At 32.9% G+C, this 21243-nt stretch overlaps 1 protein-coding gene across 2 annotated transcripts in view; it reads left to right on the top strand.

Moving 5' to 3' along the window:
• Nucleotides 1-21243, top strand: part of PTPRQ (protein tyrosine phosphatase receptor type Q) — a 288444-nt gene that overhangs the window by 145824 nt on the left and 121377 nt on the right. The gene's annotated exons all lie outside the window — the stretch shown is intronic.

Genomic DNA, 21243 nt, shown 5'->3' with positions numbered 1-21243 from the left:
ATATCAACCTCCTCCCCTGTTTCACCCCATTTTTTTCTTACTTTCTTTTACTTCTCTTTTTAAGTAAATTAAGCATTTGTGTGTACATGCAAAAGCCCCCTTGTTTCTCTCTTTCTTTCCTTCTAATAATAATATTACTTACAAGCTTCAGAAACTTGACTATTGTTTTATAAGATTTTGAACTTCCGGAGAAGATGTTTGCTAATGGTATAAAAACTGTAGAATGTAGGATTTTAATGACAGCAAAGTTTTATTACTAACATGACCTTAATTTAACTCAGTTTTTAAATTAGTGCTATATAAATATAAAGAAAAGCTTTGAATATAAAGTGCACATTACTGTTAACTCAAATTAGTAAATTTCAGATATTATAAGTTTCATAGTATACAAAAGCAACTTTGATGGAAGAAGCTATTTTATAAATTTAAGACATGCATAAATAGCAGACACTGTAAAATTAAACACTTTCAAAATTCAAATATAGAAGCATTTAACTTAAATTTTTATGACCTATTTATTCACTGCAGCCTTGAAAACAGTGACCTATTCTGTGCCTGGATACATTATGAAAGAGTAGTACTTTAAAAAAAATGGCAGTGTTAGAAAGATAACAAATATCCCATAGAGAACGTAACAATGAAATCTATACCAATTAAAGAATATGTTAAAAATCAATAACCTAATTTTCTTAAGTTTGTTACTAATCAAATTAGCCTACTTTAAATAAGATTAAAACTATTTTTAATTGATTGATTTTAGCAAGAGAGAGAGAGAAAGACAGGAACAGTGATCTGTTCCTGTGTATGCCCTGACCGGGCATGGAACCAGCAACCTCTGTGCTTTGGAATGATGCTCTAACTAAGCAAGCTATTCTCCCAGGACTAAATAGGATTTTTTTAAAACCAAGATTCTGTTTGTAATTTTTAAAATGCAACTATATTATTACTACTTGTTAGGTATAAAAGGTCTAACATTTTTAAAGTTGAAACTTGAAATTTTTTTTTAAATGGTATTGCAGAGAAATGGTAAATTATATATGACATACTCCTAAAAATTGGATAGAATTCTATTCTCAGAAGTACTGTTAGGAACTTCATCTGCAGATTAAATAATTACTAAAAGGTATTTGAAAGTAGTTCACATACTTAGGCTAACAAAACTTCATTTCTAGTATAGATATATGAGAAATTAATAAAACTCATGATTGTTATTCTATTAGCTGGAAAATATTACGGTCTAGTGTTTTAAATTTCTATATAAATGTAACATATGACTCACTTTAAACATTATTGTGAAATTTTTATGGAAAGCTTTTTTCTTTTCACATTTTTATGATTTTATGTTTTTCATTTATGGGAAATCATATTTTGTACAGTGAAATGCACAGAACGTAAGTGTACAATTCAGTGAGTTTTTATAAATGCACACACCTGTGTAACCACCACTCAACATCATGTTGAACATTTCCATTTTCCATAGGAGGTTCTTGATACCCACTCCCCAAAGCAAACACTGCCCTGATTTCAATCAACATAGAATTAATTATTCTTGAGCTGTATGTATTCTTTTATATATGGTCTTTTATTTAACATAATTGTGAAACTTATGTTGTTGAGGGTTTCATTAATTTATTCTTTTTTAATGTTGTGATTTTCCATCATATGACTATCCCATTATTTGTGTGTGTATTTTCTTTTAGTTGTTTTAAAATAAGTGTTATCACTAAAACTGCTATCAATATTATTGTATAAATCTTTTCTGTGGAATGTCTAGCTCTTCAAGAAACTGACAGTTTTCTAAAATGGTTGTACTATTTTAGATACATATCCAACAACAGTGTATGAGGTGCTATTTCTCAGTTATCAGCAGAATTTTGTATTATTTTTAATTTTAGATATTCTAGTTGGTGTAAAAGAATGTCAGTCTCATTATAAATTTAATTTCATTTTAGTGATTATTAAGTATATTAAATTTTTAACATGGTTATTGACCACATATAGGCAATTTTTGCTTAACATGTTAGAGTGTAAACTGTAATCTGAATATGCCTCAAGTAATCTTCATAATCAATGGGGAAAACTGATTGTTCATTGATCTTCAAAATGTTTTATCACTATAATAAAAATGTTTTTACTGTCAGATATAAAAAATGAAAAATAATAGGACCACTATTTATTTACTACTCTTCAATTTAAAAGATTAGAAATATTGAGAATTAAAGTGTTTGATTTCTTTGTAAACAAGTTATTGAGTGGTTGCTTTATTTTTTGTTTAGGTTACAATACAGAGAGACCATCTTTTCTATGACTTGGCAAATTTTTATATTCCTTTCAAAGTGTAGATTAGCTTCCAACATTTTATCCCTTACACTTTCAATGTTATGAAATATAACTATTTCTTCATATGTTCATAAATTTTTGTAGTTGTTATTGGTTTTCTTTTTTAAAATTTTATTTATTGCAATTACATTGGTTTGCAAAACCATATAGATTTCAAGTGCAGAACTCAACAAATTACCATCTCACAGCATCAAGTGCCCCCTGCCCCTAGCAACATCTCTTTCTGTCTCTATCTCCCCTCCATGTTCACCACCACCTAGCTTGTTTTTATTAAGTTTCTCTGGCTGTACATCTAAAGTTTCTTAAATGGCAGCAATGTCGACATTCCCATGATGAGCTATTCTAAAACTCCATTTATATTTTATTCAGATTTTACCTCCAGCATGCTGTGCTGCCATCTTTGTTATTCAATATGTCACATGCATATGGGCATGTGACATATACACATGGGAGACAAGGAAGCAATATAACTACACACTTTGGTGACTGTACATGAACTAAATAACAGATTCATAGTGACCAATCAATGATAGGCTTTAAATGAAGTGCCATGATTGGTCACAGATTATAAGGTACATCTGTTACTTATGTAGCAATTTTGTAGACAAAGAGCTAGCAGCAAAGTTCACTTTATGCAAATACTCATAGTTAATATACAGTGGTAACACATTTTAACCACTGTTTTGGACAGACAAGTGTTACTCAACTAAACCATAGAAACAGAAATTCAAACATGGTGGAATATGCTAAGTGAGGGTTGTCCTATCTTCTTTTGTGAAGTTTATATTCAAGTCTTAGCCCATTATTTTCTTCAGTTTTATTTTTTTTTAGTATTGTTATAGGACTTCTTTATATATTTTGGATATGAGTTCTTTATTAAATATATGTATAATAAATATCTTAGTCAATGACTTGACTTTATGTTTCCTTAATGTACTTTGGGATGAGCATGTGATTTTAATTTTGCAGATATTTAAATTAGCAATTTTAAAGTTTACATTAGTACATTTTTACTGAAGAAATATTGTCAACTTCAAGATCCTAAGACATTTTCCTGTGTTTTATTCTAGAAATTTTATAGTTTTAGAGTTTACATTTAAGTCCATGGTTCTTCTCTATTTTTTTTGCATGTATGTAGTATGAGGCATGATTTAAGGTATTTTCCAAATATTTATTCAGTTTTTCAGAACTATTTCTTTAAGACTTTTCTTTATTGAATTACCTTGATAGCTTTGTCAATAATCATTAACCCTAGGCTTGAATATTTCTATATATCTGGGATGTAACGTACTCCATTTGTTTATTTACCTACCTTTATGACAATACCATGCTGTATTAATCATTATAACTCTACAAAAAGTCTTGAAATCAGATAGTGTAAGTTCTAAACACATGTTATTTATTTATTTATTTATTTTGTATTTTTCTGACGGGGAGGCAGTCAGACAGACTCCCGCATGCGCCCGACCCGGATCCACCCGGCACATGTTAATTTTTAAGATTGCTTCAGCTATTTTGGTTCTTTGCATTTTTATATCATTTTTTTCTTCTAATCACCCCTCCAAAGAAACAAACAAAAACAACTCTGTAACATCTCCATTGGGATTTTATTGACTCTATACATGCATTTGGGGAGAATTGATATCCTAATAAATAAGTTATCTGATGATTCATAGATATGGTGTATGCTTCAGTGTTTTTTCAACTGCCAGTCCTCAATATAGATCCAGTAATTATAGACTCTATATCTTCATACAACCTCACAGTGGTTAACTCCTTTACAAACCACACAAAATTTCTGGCAGACCTGTGCCAGTCCATGGACCAGTGGTTGAAAAATACTGTATTACTTCATTTTTAGACTCTGATTTTCTTCATTAATGGTTTGTAATTTTCAGCAAATGTATTTCTCATGTCTTTTGTTAAAATTAAACCTAGATATTTAATTTTAATGTTATTATGAACAGAATTATTTTAATTTTACTTTCTAGTTGTTTTATATAGAATATACAAATATACTTGCTTTTGTATATTGATATTGTATCCTACAACTGCTAAATTTACTTATTAGTACTAAAAGGGTTTTAAAAATATGATTATTTAGCATTGTCTCCATTAAAAATATTTTACTACAATTAAAGTCATTTTTATCTCTGTCTTTCTGAACTCTGACTTTTTGTATTCATCTTTGATACTAGATATGGTAAAAGCAGACATCTTTGGATTGTTCCAAATCTTGAGAAGCATTAGTCCTTCATCATTTTATATGATGATTGCTGTAAGATTTCTGTAAATGCCCATGATCATATACTGTTTTTGTCTTTTATTTTGTTACTATGGTAAATGACATGATTTTATTTTTAATGCTATATATATTTACATTGCCATGATTGATGACACTTGGTCAGATGCATAATCATTTTATACATGGTATGACAGGTATCTATGAATTTTAGTAATTTTTCTAAAGAACTAACTTTTGAATTTGCTAATGTTTGTTGTTGCTAATCTGATTTCTGTTTCATTGACCTTGATCTTTATTATTTCCATTCTTTTGAATATTTTTGTTTTAATATGCTTTTTTTCTGATTTCTTATGGTGAAATATAGATCATGATTATTTTTATCTTTCTTTTCTGTCTTGATCCCCTAGTTTTATTGAGATATGATTGACAAGTAAATATTGTATACATTTACAGTATAGTGATGTTTTTATATATGTATATACTGTAAAATGATTTCTTCAGTCAAGATAATTAACCTGATAATAACTTCAGATATTTACCTTTGTGTGTGTAGTGAGAACATTTAAGATCTATTTCCTAGCCAATTTCAACTATATAATACATCATTATTAACATAGCTAATCCTGTGTATTAGCTATCCAGAACTTACTTATATAATTTTTATCCTTTGACTACATCCACCATTTCTCCCATCCCCAATTTCTAGCAACCACTATTCTACTCTGTTTCTAGAGTTAGACTCTTAGATTTGACATACAAGTGAGATCATGCACACATCTTTCTTTGTCTGGCTTATTTCACTTATAATGATATTAAATCATTGTTCTTTTCAAATATAATCCTTTATACCTATAAATCTCTTTCTAAGAAAGATCAAAAATTTTGATTTTTTTGCTTTTAGATAAAAAATATTTTCAAATTTCCACTGCTGTTTCTTCTGTGAGCCATGATTATTTTAAAACAGGGGTCCCCAAACTTTTTACACAGGGGGCCAGTTCACTGTCCCTCAGACCATTGGAGGGCCGGACTATAAAATAATCTATGAACAAATCCCTTTGCACACTGCACATATCTTCTTTTTTTTTTCTTTTCTTTTCTGAAGTTGGAAATGGGGAGGCAGTCAGACAGACTCCCGCATGTGCCCGACCAGGATCTATCTGCACGCCCACCAAGGGCTGACGCTCTGCCCATCTTGGGGCATCGCTCTGCTGCAATCAGAGCCATTCTAGCGCCTGAGGCAGAGGCCACAGAGCCATCCCCAGCGCCCGGGCCATCTTTTGCTCCAATTGAGCCTCGGCTGCGGGAGGGGAAGAGAGAGACAGAGAAGAAGGAGAGGGGGAGGGGTGGAGAAGCAGATGGGTGCCTCTCCTGTGTGCCCTGGCCGGGAATCGAACCCGGGACTCCCGCACGCCAGGCTGACGCTCTACTACTGAGCCAACCAGCCAGGGCCTGCACATATCTTATTTTAAAGTAAAAAAACAAAACGGGAACAAATACAATATTTAAAATAAAGAACAAGTAAATTTGAATCAACAAACTGACCAATATTTCAATGGGAACTATGCTCCTCTCACTGACCACCATTGAAAGAGGTGCCCCTTCTGGAAGTGCAGCGGGGGCAGGATAAATGGCCTCAGGGGGCCGCAGTTTGGGGGCCCCTGTTTTAAAACATGTTTAATTTCTAAAATTTAAGGCCTTCTAATCATTGATTTAATTTATTGCCATTATTTTCAAAGGATATTTCTGTAAGACTTAATTTTTTTGAAATTTGTTGAGACAATTCCTGTGACTCAGCATAGAATTTACTTTATTCAATGTTCTCTCATGTACACTTAAAAATAATACATCTTCCTTTTGGTCATAATGTTCTTTGTATTAGTTCAGTGTGGTGTTGATGTTTCATGGTTGATAAATCTATATCCTTACCACATTGTAGCTTATTATACTATCTATTATTGAGATATCTGTTGCTAATATGAGGATTTTAAAATAGCCAACAACAATTGTGATTTTGTCTAGTTCTTTCAATTCTGTCAGCATTAGGTTTATGTATTTAAGTTTTATTAAATATATAAATATTTATGATTGTTATAATTTCCTAACTGACCCTTTACTCATAAACTGTCATCTCTTTAGGAGCACTCCTTATCTTAAAGATTCTTTTGCTTGTATTAATATAGCACACATTCTTTACTGTTTGCATGTTATATATTTTTTTCTATTATTACTTTAAATTATTTATGTCATATTTAATATGAGTCTGATAGCAAAATATGTCTTTTTGGGGCAGCATCTAATTGAGCCTTTTATGTTTATCTTGTCTGACAACCTCTGCCTTTTAAATGAAGTGTTTTATCTATTTATATTTCAAGTCATTGTTAATCAAAGTTTAGTTTTCTGGTTTGCTATTTATTTTCTATTTGCTCTCACTCTTTTTTTTTTTTTTTTTTTTAAATTTAATGCAGTGACATTGATAAATCAGGGTACATATGTTGGGAGAAAATATCTCTAGATTATTTTGACATTTGATTGTGCTGTATACCCCTCCCCCAAAGTCAAATTGTCTTCTGTCACCTTCTATCTGGGTTTCTTTGTGCCCCTCCCCTCCCCTAACCCCTCTCCCCTTCTTCACCCCATCCCCCCTCCCCCAACCCCCCGCCCCTGGTCCATCACATTCTTGTTCATGTCTCTGAGTCTCATTTTTATGTCCCTTCTATGTATGGGTTCATCTCAGTTTTTTTTCTGATTTACTTATTTCACTCCATATAATGTTATCAAGGTCCATCCATGTTATTGTAAATGATCCGATGTCATCATTTCTTATGGCTGAGTAGTATTCCATAGTATATATGTACCAAAGTTTTTTAATCCACTCGTCCTCTGACGGACACTTGGGCTGTTTCCAGATCTTCGCTATTGTGAACAATGCTGCCACAAACATGCGGGTACATTTCTCCTTTTTGAGCCGTTCTATAGTGTCCTTGGGGTATATTCCTAAAAGTGGGATAGCTGGGTCAAAAGGCAGTTCGATTTTCAGTTTTTTGAGGAATCTCCATACTGTTTTCCACAGTGGCTGCACCAGTCTGCATTCCCACCAGCAGTGCAGGAGGGTTTCCTTTTCTCCACATCCTCGCCAGCACTTATTCTGTGTTGTTTTGTTGATAAGCGCCATTCTGACTGGTGTAAGGTGATATCTCATTGTGGTTTTAATTTGCATTTCTCTAATGATTAGTGATGTTGAGCATTTTTTCATATGCCTATTGGCCATCTGTATGTCCTCTTTGGAGAAGTGTCTATTCATCTCTTTTGCCCATTTTTGGATTGGGTTGTTTGTCTTCCTGGTGTTGAGTTTTACAAGTTCTTTATAAATTTTGGTTATTAACCCCTTATCAGACGTATTGTCAAATATGTTCTCCCATTGTGTAGTTTGTCTTTTTATTCTGTTCTTGTTGTCTTTAGCTGTGCAAAAGCTTTTTAGTTTGATATAGTCCCATTTGTTTATCCTGTCTTTTATTTCACTTCCCCATGGAGATAAATCAGCAAATATATTGCTCCGAGAGATGTCGGAGAGCTTACTGCCTATGTTTTCTTCTAAGATGCTTGTGGTTTCACGGCCTACATTCAAGTCTTTTATCCATTTTGAGTTTATTTTTGTGAGTGGTGTAAGCTGGTGATCTAGTTTCATTTTTTTGCAGGTAGCTGTCCAATTTTCCCAACACCATTTGTTAAAGAGGCTGTCTTTACTCCATTGTATTTCCTTACCTCCTTTGTCAAATATCAGTTGTCCATAGAACTGTGGGTTTATTTCTGGGTTCTCTGTTCTGTTCCATTGATCTATATGCCTGTTCTTATGCCAGTACCAGGCTGTTTTGAGTACAATGGCCTTGTAGTATAACTTGATATCAGGAAGTGTGATACCTCCCACTTTATTCTTCTTTTTTAAGATTGCTGAGGCTATTCGTGTCCTTTTTTGGTTCCATATAAATTTTTGGAATATGTGTTCTATATCTTTGAAGTATGTCATTGGTATTTTAATTGGTATTGCATTGAATTTATAAATTGCTTTGGGTAATATAGACATTTTAATGATGTTTATTCTTCCTAACCATGAGCACGGTATATGCTTCCACTTGTTAGTATCTTCCTTGATTTCTTTTATCAATGTTTTGTAATTTTCCGAGTACAAGTCTTTAGTCTCCTTGGTTAAGTTTATTCCTAGGTACTTTATTTTTTTGGTTGTAATTGTGAAGGGGATTGTTTCCTTAATTTCTCTTTCTGACTGTTCATTGTTGGTGTATAAAAATGCTTCTGATTTCTGAGTATTGATTTTATATCCTGCCACTTTGCTGAATTTATTTATCAGGTCCAGTAGTTTTTTGACTGAGACTTTAGGGTTTTCTATATACAATATCATATCATCTGCAAATAATGATAGTTTTACTTCTTCTTTTCCAACTTGAATGCCTTTTATTTCTTCTTCTTGTCTGATTGCTGTGGCTAGGACTTCCAGGACTATGTTAAATAAGAGTGGTGAAAGGGGGCACCCCTGCCTTGTTCCTGATCTTAAGGGTATTGCTTTTAATTTTTTCCCATTGAGTATGATGTTGGCTGTGGGTTTCTCATAGATGGCTTTTATCATGTTGAGGTATGTTCCCTGTATTCCCACTTTGCTGAGAGTTTTGATCATGAATGGGTGCTGGATTTTATCAAATGCTTTTTCTGCATCTATTGAAATTATCATATGGTTTTTCTCCTTCTTTTTGTTTATGTGATGAATCACATTGATTGATTTACGAATATTGTACCAGCCTTGCCTCCCCAGAATAAATCCCACTTGATCATGGTGTATGATTTTTTCCATATATTGTTGGATCCGGTTTGCTAATATTTTGTTGAGGATTTTAGCATCTATATTCATCAGAGATATTGGCCTATAATTTTCTTTCTTTGTGTTGTCTTTGCCTGGTTTTGGAATCAGAATTATGCTCGCCTCATAAAAGGAGTTTGGAAGTCTTCCTTCCTCTTGAATTTTTTGAAATAGTTTGAGAAGGATAGGAGTTAGTTCTTCTTTGAACATTTGGTAGAATTCCGTTGTGAAGCCATCGGGCCCCGGACTTTTCTTTGTTGGGAGTTTTTTGATAACTGTTTCGATCTTCTTTGGTGTAATCGGTCTGTTTAAGTTTTCTGATTCTTCCAGATTGATTTTTGGAAGATTGTACGTTTCAAGGAATTTGTCCATTTCATTTAGGTTGTCTAGTTTTTTGGCATACAGTTCTTCATAGTATTTTCTTACAATATTTTGTATTTCTGTTGTGTCAGTTGTTATTTCTCCTCTCTCATTTCTAATTTTATTTATTTGAGTCCTCTCTCTTTTTCTTGGTGAGTCTACTTAAAGGTTCATCAATCTTGTTTACCTTTTCGAAGAACCAGCTCCTAGTTTCATTGATCCTCTGTATTGTTTCTTTAGCCTCTATGTCATTTATTTCTGCTCTGATCTTTATTATTTCCTTCCTTCTACTACATTTGGGCTTTACTTGCTGTTCTTTTTCTAATTCTTTTAGATGCAGGGTTAAGTTGTTTATTTGAGCTTTTTCTAGCTTCTGAAAGTGTGCCTGTAGTGCTATGAACTTCCCTCTCAGCACTGCTTTCGCTGTGTCCCATAAATTTTGAGTTGTTTAAAACAAAGGATATAGTAAGAGATAAAGAAGGCCACTACATAATGATAAAGGGAGTAATCCAACAGGAAGATATAACTATTATAAATATCTATGCACCTAATATAGGAGCACCCAAATATATAAAACAGACTTTGATGGATTTAAAGGGCGAGATCAACAGCAATACTATAATAGTAGGGCATTTCAATACCCCACTAACATCACTAGATAGATCCTCAAGAAAGAAAATTAACAAAGAAACAGCAGACTTATTGGAAACACTAGATCAACTCGATTTAATAGATATCTTCAGAACATTTCACCCTAAAGCAGCAGAATATACATTCTTTTCAAGTGCTCATGGTACATTCTCTAGGATAGACTACATGTTAGGGCACAAAAGTGCTCTCAACAAATTTAAGAAGACTGAAATCATATCAAGCACTTTCTCCGATCACAACGGCATGAAACTAAAAATGAATCACAACAGAAAAGCTCAAAAATTCTCAAACACATGGAAACTAAATAGCAGGGTGTTAAATAATGAATGGATTAAGAATGAGATCAAAGAAGAAATAAAGAAATTCCTAGAAACGAATGACAATGAGCTCTCACTCTTTTTTACTTCCTTTGTTCTTTCTTTTGTGCCATTCTGTGAGTTAATTGAAGAGTTTAGCTTTCTATTTTAATTCCTTTATAGGATTTTTGTTTATACTTTCTCATTTAATTATTTTTAGAAGTTGCTATTGTTTTCATACATTTGCCAAATTGTGTACTTTAAATAATTTACATCTATGTACATAGTAAAACCCACAATTTAATCTATTATTTTTACTTACTGAGCCAGTGATATTTAAATAAATCAAGAGAAGGCTACATATTTCTTGTATTTACTTACTACTTGTGGCATTCTTTATTCTAGTAGTTATGAGTTGCAACTAGAGTCATTCTTTTAGGTAAACAAGTTTGAATTTTTTCTAGTACAGATATGCTAGCATCAAGTTCTTTCAGATGTTTGTTACTTAAAAAATAGGTTTAGTATGCCTCCACTCTTAAAGAATTTTTTTTTCCTTATAGATGTAATATTCTAAATCGATTGTTGTCCACTCCATTATTCCCAGTATTTTTCAGTTTAGATATGTCATTCCTTTTTCTTCTAATACTCTTTGTTTCTGATGAATTGTCAACTGCCATTTATTTATGTTAGTTCTTATATGTTAAGTATAATTTTATAGCACTTTTTAAAATTTCTTTTTTATATTTACTTTTAAGCAGTTTGACAATAATATGGGTAATATATATTTTGTTGTATTTGTTTTACTATGAGTTCATTGAATTTTTTATTTTGATGAGTTAATAGTTTTTCAAAATTGGAGACATGTTTGGCCATTATTTTTTTCAAATATTTTTTCTGCCTTCTTTTATCCTCTATTTCTGGGACTCCAATTAGATAGATACCTCTTGGCAACATTCTTAAAAGCTTTATTAAATTTTTTACTTTTGTTTTCTTTTTTCTTCAGATTGGAGTTCTGTTGATGTGTCAGCAAGTTGATTAACTCTGTATTTTGTCATTTTTAATCTGGTGTTAAACATGTCCAATGAATTTTTCATTTAGGATATTGTACGTTTGAATTATAGAATTTTTATTTAGATCTGTTTCATTATTTCCATTTCTCTTCTGAAATTGCCCATTTGCTTTTTAATTATGACTGTGTTTTCATTAAGTTAAACAAAATAATTATAATAGCTTTTTAAAACACATTTTCTGCTAATTTCAATATCAAAATTATTCTGTGATCTTTTTCTATTTAACACTCCTTTTTCTTGAATATGAGTCTTATTTTCCCGTTACTAGTAATTTTTAAACTTATGTTGGATATTGTTGGTGATGTTTGCAGAAACTCTGGATTTTGTTATCATCTTTTGAAGTGTATGGATTTTATTCTAAGAGATCATTATATTACTGAATGGTAATTTCATAAATGTATGGTTTGGGGTTTATCTTTATATAAAAAATTCTTTAATTCTGCAACATACATTAAAGTAAATTTGTGGCCCTTTTGAGATTTTAATAAGATCTGAGCTATCTATCAATTTCCAAATTCTGTCACTCTTGCATTTGGAAATAACTAAAATTTCTACACAGTTTTAATATGTTGCTTTCCACTGCACTCCTTCTCTTGCTCTTTATATGTGCACAATTAACAGATTAGCCAAGGATTTCAGGTGATTTAGACCCAGAATGTAGTTTAACTCCTTTGTTGTTCCATTCTTTTTATTTGCTTCCCATTCTGGACACCTCAAGCCAAAATTGCTTTCTTTTCCCCAGAGTTCAAAGTTATTATCTATAGGAGGACTAGTCTGATATAGATATTCTGGCATCATCAGAACAAATTCTGCAAATTTATTTTGTTTGTGCATTGAAATATTTTGATATCAATTTGGCTGCTTCTATAAAGTTATTTTTTGTATGATTTTAACAATTCTAGTCACATTTCCTATTCTACTTCCCTGTCCATTAACTACTGAGTTCTAATTATCTGCTGCTCTGACACTATAAAAACTTCTCTTAAATATTCTTTCACTCCCATGATTTCTTTTTTTTTTCTTCTTTTTTTTTTTATTCAGTGAGAGGAGGGGAGGTGGAGAGACAGATTCCCGCAAGTGCCCTGACCGGGATCCACCTGGCAAGCCTACTGGGGGGCAATGTTCTGCTTATCAAGGGTGTTGCTTCATTGCTCAGCAAATGAGCTCTTCATAGCACCTGAGACAGATGCCATGGAGCCTCAGTGCCCAGGGCCAAATCACTCTAATCAAGCCATGACTACAGGAGGGGAAAAGAAAAAGAGAGCAAGAGAAGGAGAAGTGAGAGGAGGAGGGGTGGAGATATAGATGGGTGCTTTTCCTGTGTGCCCTGACTGGGAATTAAACCAGGGATATCCACAAGCTGGGCTGATACTCTACCACTGAGCCAACAGGCTAGGGCTTATGATTTCAAAGCTTGTGTATACATATTTACCTCAATTTTTTTCCTGACCTCTTACTCTAACCTAAGCTTCTCCTCCCCAGACATCTCTATTTATCTATGCTAACAACATATAAATAAACATTTTATTTACTTATATCTATCCTCGTGTGAATCCCTATAAACCAGTACATCTTTCCCATTCCTCATCAGTACTAATGGTTCACTTTAGTATCCAGGTGTTATAGGAATAGTCTTAATAGACAATTAACTCTACTATGTAATTACTTCCCTAAAAACTATTTCATATAAACTATTTTAAATCAAAGTTGTCATTTTTGATAGATATTTTGAGATAATTTGCTATATAGCTGTCAAATTAATGACTCTATAAAATAAATAACTCATTTTGCCTCCAAATAAGACATGTATAATCAGTTTTCCTTATAATAGTCTCCAAAACAAAAGCCTTTTTTTTCCCCAGAAGTATTACTGAGATAGTTTTATAAATAAGTTCTGTGATCATAATACCTGGTTTAAAAACTAATATTATTATAGCTGTTATTCATAGAATTTTAGATCCTTAGTTGTCTGTGTATATACATGCATTGGGGCAGACATGTTAAAAATTTTTAGGAAATCTCAGCCTTCCTTATAGACACTTTCTCCTCATAGTTTCCTTTCATGTAAATGGTTATGTTAAGATGATTTAATTTGTCACAGTAATAAGTGTGTCAATTGATATTCTCAGCTTTGTACTCTCACCTAAAATCATGTTTATGTAGCATATTTTGGTAAATACTGTTCCAGCTACTCCAAAATCTATCTCTGGCTTAACCCAGAGTACCCAAGAGAAGTATACCTAAATTAAATAATTAGAACATCTGAAGAAATAGTTTTAAAAAATATATTTGATAATTATTTTGCCTACTCACACCGAGAGATATTATAAGAAAGAGTTAAGTCAAAAGTACTTATCATTTCCCATGTAAGAATGTTGTTGAAGACATTGTAAATTACATGCTATCCTTTATGTGATTTTCAGGAGAAAAATATATCTTTGATCTTAGTACCAGAGATTATTGCATTTTTCTTGATCATTTGTCTTTATTGCCACAGAGATTTATGTAGATTTTTTGTATTATTTGCTATAACACTCAGAGTAAAATCAAAACTTACTTCTAGAAAATATGCAGCATATATTTTATCTATTGACTGAATCCCTGAGCTCATTTCATTTGTTGTACTCCTATTTCCTCTATGCCCAATAATTTATCACATTCTGCCAACATTCCTTTGTCTTTTATTTAGCTTTATTTTTAATTATTCTTTGCCATCATTTTAAACTTCATCGTACTGCATATATACAATATCCAATCAGTTTTTAGCAAGTTTACTTTTTTTCCAGTAACTAGCCAAATCAAGGCTCAGTCTTTTCTTTGTTTATACTTTACCAATTAATCTCTGCTGGTGTCCTCTATTGAATACAGTCGTTATCTAAACTCATCTCTCAAACTTCCAGTTCCTTGATATCACACTTGATGGCCCCCTATTTTTCATATTACTTCCTCAGACTTTCTTTTCTCTAGTCTAGTATACTTTCCAGCCATTGACAAACATTTTATTTCCTTTTATATATCTCTTGTCGTATTCAATTTGCTTAAACATCTTTTCCCAATCTCCACTAATCCACAGTTGTACTTTCAAATTATAGCTCCCAAATTTTCCCCTCCCATTGAGTCTTACCTTTTGTCATCACCTAATTTGTGCTGGTTCCCATTAGCTAAATTGCTTTTCATATATGTAGGAAAAGGAGCTGATACAGTAAGAGATAACTTGCCCATACCACTCAGTGTGAACGTCCAATAAATGATATTGATTAAACAAGTTCACGCAAAATTTATATGTAATATGCTGAATTTTTCTTTGCGTTCAACTTTGCAGGAATTTCTATTTTTATAGTTAGCCATACTATGTTGGTGTTAGTAAACTATACCTTTATTTGTGTATGCTCAGATTATGTATTTGTTCCTTGTGCTTCTAAAAGGGTTGTAGATTATTTAAAATTAGAGGAGACAAAAAATATTCTTAATAAACTAAGAAAGACTATATTGGTACTGTTATAAATATACATTTTCAGACATCTGCTTCGCTTGAAAGAGAGTAGTACATCTGTGCTTGAAGAAAAAAATATATAGTCATAAGTAAAGAATTAAGGGAACTTGTCTTTCATGTTAGTATACTAACCCAGCTCAGTGAGAAGTCAATAAAACTACAATAAGAATCCTATCATAAGGGTTGGCAACTTCTAATAATTGATGTTCATAAGTTTAGAGAATAATTATATTTACACACATTTTCATCCTCTAAGTGGAATCTATGAAATAGTCACTAAAACTGACATGCATTGAAACCTGTAACAAATTTTACTGACACAGACCGACAGACTTTTATTTCAACCATGATGAAAGTATTTCACCGATAAGAATAATTTATGAATAAAAATGTAATTTACAGAATACCTTGGCAGTGAATGTTGATCGCTTCATCACAGTTCAGTCATGTTTAGAAAATCTAAGCAAGCTGCATGATTACCCCAGGAAGCATGGAATGATGTGTTCAAATTAGTACCATCTGTGGATAGAAAGAGGTTGAGGTTTTTAGTCATTCTTAAAGAATGGAAATCGGATTCTCCATGCTAAAATGAGTGTAATCCTTTTTGTATCTGTAATTCAATAGGGCAGTTGCCTTGAAATAGTCTAGTGCAATACACAGTTTATCAAAAGAGAAGATACTGGATATAAATGAGAGTTACTGCTGGTCCTTAATGAGTGCCTCTGAGGTAGCCATGTTAAAAAAATTGTGTATGAGTTGTACTAAATTTTTGGCCTCAGAATTCTGGTTCACTCTTTTAAATGCATTTGGTTAAAAAATGTGGACATCCTTTTGTATTACATGAAAACTCAATGACTGTTTCCATGAAACATTAGTTGATTACATAGTCAACATTTACCGAGTCAGACACTAGATGTCTGTTCAGGGTCCATCACTGTACCTGTCACATGGAAGGCAATTGCAATTTTTGTTACTCATTCTTTAGCCAGATTAAAAATAGCTCTTGTATGACCTTGTTTCTTAGTCAAGCTAAAATACTTTTCTACTTAGATATTTACCTCTTTGTAACACTTTTAGGAGAATATTACTAAATTATTTTTTACTGTGGAACAAAGTTTGCCATTGAAGTCTTTTTTTAAAAAATCTGAACATTTAGGAGAGGGAGGAACATATTTTATAGAACGATGAACTTCTAGTAATCCCTACTGCTGGAATGGGAAGAGTGTAACCCTATTACTTCTCCAGTTTACTGGATAGTTAATGCATCCATTCCCCCCCCCCACCTCTAGTTGCTTTGCAAATACTTGGTAAAGAAAACTGAAACATAGAAGTAATGATTGATGGTAGAGTCAAAAGGAAGGGAAATCTCTATTCCCTAGCTCTCACGAGGAAAAAAGAATTTATGGTTTAAATGCAAATGGAAAGCCAATCTAAAACTTCCCAAGTCTCCCCACTGCACTTAAGATAAAAATAAAACTCTTGAATCTAGTCTAGAAGGCTCAACATTACCTGATTTTGACCTACATCAGTGACTTTCAATCTTCCTGTGCATCTCCCTGTGTGCCCAGCATACTTCTTTCAGTGTTTCCAATGTACTACATTCTTCTCCCTCAGACTCTGAACACATCCTGCTGTTTTTCACCTGGGAAGCTACATCTTATCTGTCAGGTCTTTGATCAAATTATAACTTATCAGAAAATTATTTCCTGACCATCTATCTAAATCAAGTCCCTGTTATACCCTCTCATTTATTTGTTCATACATTCAACATTATTTATTAAATGCCTCCTTTATTCTAATTCTTAATATAGATCTTCAGGGATACAATATAATAGATATACAGACATTTGTGTATGTGTGTGTGTGTGTGTGTGTGAGAGAGAGAGAGAGAGAGAGAGAGTGTGTGTATGCATACAAATAGATATAATACATGTAGGTGTTCAATCTTTTTTTAAAGAAATGAATGCAGGATCAAAATCAGAACCTTTTTAGATCTTTGGTGTAAATGTTGGAGTGAAGTGGAGATGACAGTTATATTAGGCCTATTTGATGTGGATTTTCAGTGTAGATCTAGGATTTATAGAAAGATAGATTATAGGATGATATATATCAGATCAAAATAAGGCCAAACAAACTAACAGAATTATCTGAAAATAAATTTTAAAATAAAGCCCCTTAAGATTTTAAGTTTCTGGTCCTGGCCTGTTGGCCAAGTAGTAGAACATCAACCTGGCATGTAGAAGTCCTAGGTTTGATTCCAAGTCAGGGGCACACAGAAGAAACATCCATCTGCTTCTCCATTCATCCCCCTCTCCTCTCTCTCTCTCTCTCTCTCTCTCTCTCTCTCTCTCTCTCTTTCTTTCTTCTGTTCTCTCTACCTTCTGCAGTCATGGCTCAGTTGGAGCAATTTGGCCCCAGGCACAGAAGATGGCTCCATGGCCTCCACCTCAGGCACTAAGAAGAGCTTGGTTGCTGAGCAATGGAACACCACCTCAGAAGGACAGAGCATCGCCCCATAGTGGGCTTGCCAGGTGGATCCCAGTTGGGACACATGGAGGAGTCTGTCGTTTTGCCTCCCCTCTTCTCACTTAATATAAAAATATATATTTTGAGTTTCTCTTTGTATATATTTAAACAAAGGCTAGATAAGTAGAGATTGGTCATTTTGTAGAGGAAGAGTATATTAATATTCTATTGTGTGTTGTAAATTATCACAAACTTAGTAATTTAAAACTTCAATTATTCACACCATTCTGTAGGTCAGAAGTCTGGGCATGCTGTACCTGAATTCTCTATGCAGAGTCTCAAAAGCTACAATCAAAGTGTCAGTTAGTATCACTCTCAGGTAGAGCTCAGGTCCCCTTCCTGGCCCATGTAGTTGTGGCAGAATTCAGTTTCTTACAGTTTAGGACTGAGATCATCATTTCCTGGCTGGCTCTTAGCAAAGGGCTGCTCTCAGCTCCTAGAAATGTCCTAAATTCTTTATAATATGGCCCCCTCCTTCTACAAAGCCAGCAGTGGAGAAATTTCAGTGCATTAAATCTATCTCTTTTTTTAAAGTGTCTTACCTTCTATTTTATAACTAGTCAAAGAAAACTCTCTGCTTCTACAGGTCTCATTTTATAAAATTTGGGGCACTTTATACTTCCTCCCTATTTGAAAGTAAACTTATTTGGAGTCAATTACAGTGGGACAATTTCATCACATCAGCAGCTATCTCAGTGTTTGGTTGAAAAACTGGAAGAAGCTGTTTAAATCTTAGGGAACATCTGCCTACAAAAAGGTCAATCATAAAAGGACAAGTTGACCAAGATCACATCAAAACTTCTTTCACATTCTGATTCTGTGATCTTCTGATTAATTTGCCTATTCTATGAATTCAACCATCAAAGTAGATCTAAAACTACCTTTTATTCTGTTGCTACCAGCTTGTTTCTTCTTTCCTGAACAAATCAAATAGGTCTATGAATTGTTCCTTTTCCTCCTGTGCAATTACCAAACTGCACTTGATAAAGTGTACTTCTGAACATCTTATTCTGACAATCTGATGGCTTCTCATTGCCTGACAAACTATCTAAAGTCCTGCTGACACAGTCTGTCCCAGGCTATTGTGAAGTCTTTCTATTTGTTATTTCCAATAGGAATTATATGTTATGGCCAAACTTGGCTTAGATTGCATTACTTCTGTTCTAGAATGTCTACCTTTAAAATCAATAAAAGTCTTATCTCATATGCCATTTCTTCTCTTAAAATCTTTCATAAACTCCCAAACCAGTCACATTTCTCTGCTTTGTGTTCAAATATCTGGAAGATGTATCTTTTCTTCAAGTAGTCTGAGTTCAAACTTAGTGGCTGAGAGATTTAAGTAAATTATGGAAATCCTACTTTTTAGCCCATTCTAAAATTAATTGCTTCTATAAAGGTCAATTTTTCTTAAAAAGTAACTTTTCTATAATTGTTTTTCTACATAACTAAAAATAGAAGAGGAAAGATATTACAAGTAGTGTGTCAGTGTTCTGTGTGTAATGCTCCTTTAATGGTTGATGTTTGCTTAATTGCAGTAATATTTTATGATAAATATTAATATTGAAAACAGAAATTGTATTTGATCAATGGAATCTTACTTGTTTTCCATTGCATTAGACTTTCTCTTCACTTCCAGATTTAGGCAAATACACAAGCAATATGTCTGTAGATAATTCAGTAAAAATTTAAGAGGAAATCCAAAATTTTAAGTCAAGTCTAGATCTCGCTAGAGAACTCCAGACCCATGTATCTATACACTATATGACATCTTCTGGATATCTGATAGGCATTTCAAAGTAAACACACAAAATAAATTCTTAATCTTTCTCCTTGAAGCTTACTTCTTCCGCACATCCCCCTTTTGGTTAATAATGCCTTCATTTTTCTTTTTTGCTCAATCCAAAGACCTTAGAGCTTTTCTCTACTCTTCTCCTCTTAGTCCCCACATGTCACACATCAGTAAATCTCATATTCTTTCATTTAAATTGTATTTAGAATATAAATACCTCCTGTCATTTCTGCTGCTGCATTCCTGGTCTAGGCCATCATGATCTCTTCTGTTGACCTTGCAATAGCTTCCTACTTACTCTCCCTGTTTTCATCCTTGTCTCCCTTAGTCTATTCTCAACATAGTAGCTCATTTGATTCCATAAAAACATACCTCAGAGCCTGTCACTCCTCTATTCAAGTTTAAGTCATGATGTCTTACAGTATTGTATATATTCTAACCTTCAGTGTTTTTTCTCAGGCCTTGAGTCACTGGCCACTCTAGCCCCCATGTCACTCTTTAAATACTATATATCAAGCCTGATTCCAATGTAGGGTCCTTAATAATGCAGTTTCCTCTGCTGGGAATGTTCTTCCCCCAAGTTATCACATGGTTAGTTTCCCCACCTCCATCAGTTATTTACTGTCTTCTAATCAGTGAAGCCTTCTCTAACTATTCAATTTAAAATTTCAATATCCCTGGAACTCTCCTTCTTCACTTCTTAATTTTTCCTATAACATAATTCATCAGCCAAAGTACTATGTCTAATAATTATTTTTATTTTTATGATATATCAACCTTCTGAATGGAAATTACACAAAAATAAGAACTTTGGTTTGTTTTGTTGTATTCCCGACAGCTACAATGGTACTTGAAACAAATTGGGTGCTCATTTGCTATTAAATAAATGTTGAATTAATATGATATGTTTAGAAATGAATGAGTTATTTATTTATTTATTGTCTTATTTTTAAGTACATGTTGACATATAGATTTTATAAATTATGTATTTTTATATGTCATTGCTACTGTTCACTGTATCTCAACCTTCTGAGCAAAAGCCCTTGTATATAATATAAGCAGAGTTGAAGAAAGTTCACATACCACTTATTACATTATTCTTTCATATTTCTAACCATAACATGCTTATATTTCTTGTCTAATAAATGGTTATTTCTAAAACCAAGACATAAGCTTTATATATCTTTAAGCCTTAAACAGGCTCAGAGCCTGGCACATGGTATGAGTATAGCAAAGCAATGGTTAATATGAAATTTAGTAAATGACTCCAAGTAGACCATGTGGTTATAGAAGATATGCAGATACCTTAGTGTGTGTATTAATATCAGTATGCTGGATGATGTTCTAGAAAGGGTTTTGTTAACTTTAAATATATGTAAGATATAATAAAGATCAACTCTAATTATATATTTAATTCATTTAATAGTCTTGTTTAAAATCATTTCATAATCAACAGTTATTGTACATAGGATGCATTTGTGTCTGTCTAGACATTTAAATATAGAATGTCTTTCTTAGGAACTGAACATTGAAAACTCAGACCATACCTAGAAAAGAACATAGGGTTATATGAGCATGCAATTTTCTTTTGTACCATTGCTTGTAT

This window comes from Saccopteryx bilineata, chromosome 2 (genome assembly GCF_036850765.1).
Source record: "Saccopteryx bilineata isolate mSacBil1 chromosome 2, mSacBil1_pri_phased_curated, whole genome shotgun sequence".
In the NCBI taxonomy this organism is placed as follows: Eukaryota; Metazoa; Chordata; class Mammalia; order Chiroptera; family Emballonuridae; genus Saccopteryx; species Saccopteryx bilineata.
Note: the sequence above shows the minus strand (reverse complement) of the source record. Positions and strands in the feature narration are given on the sequence as shown.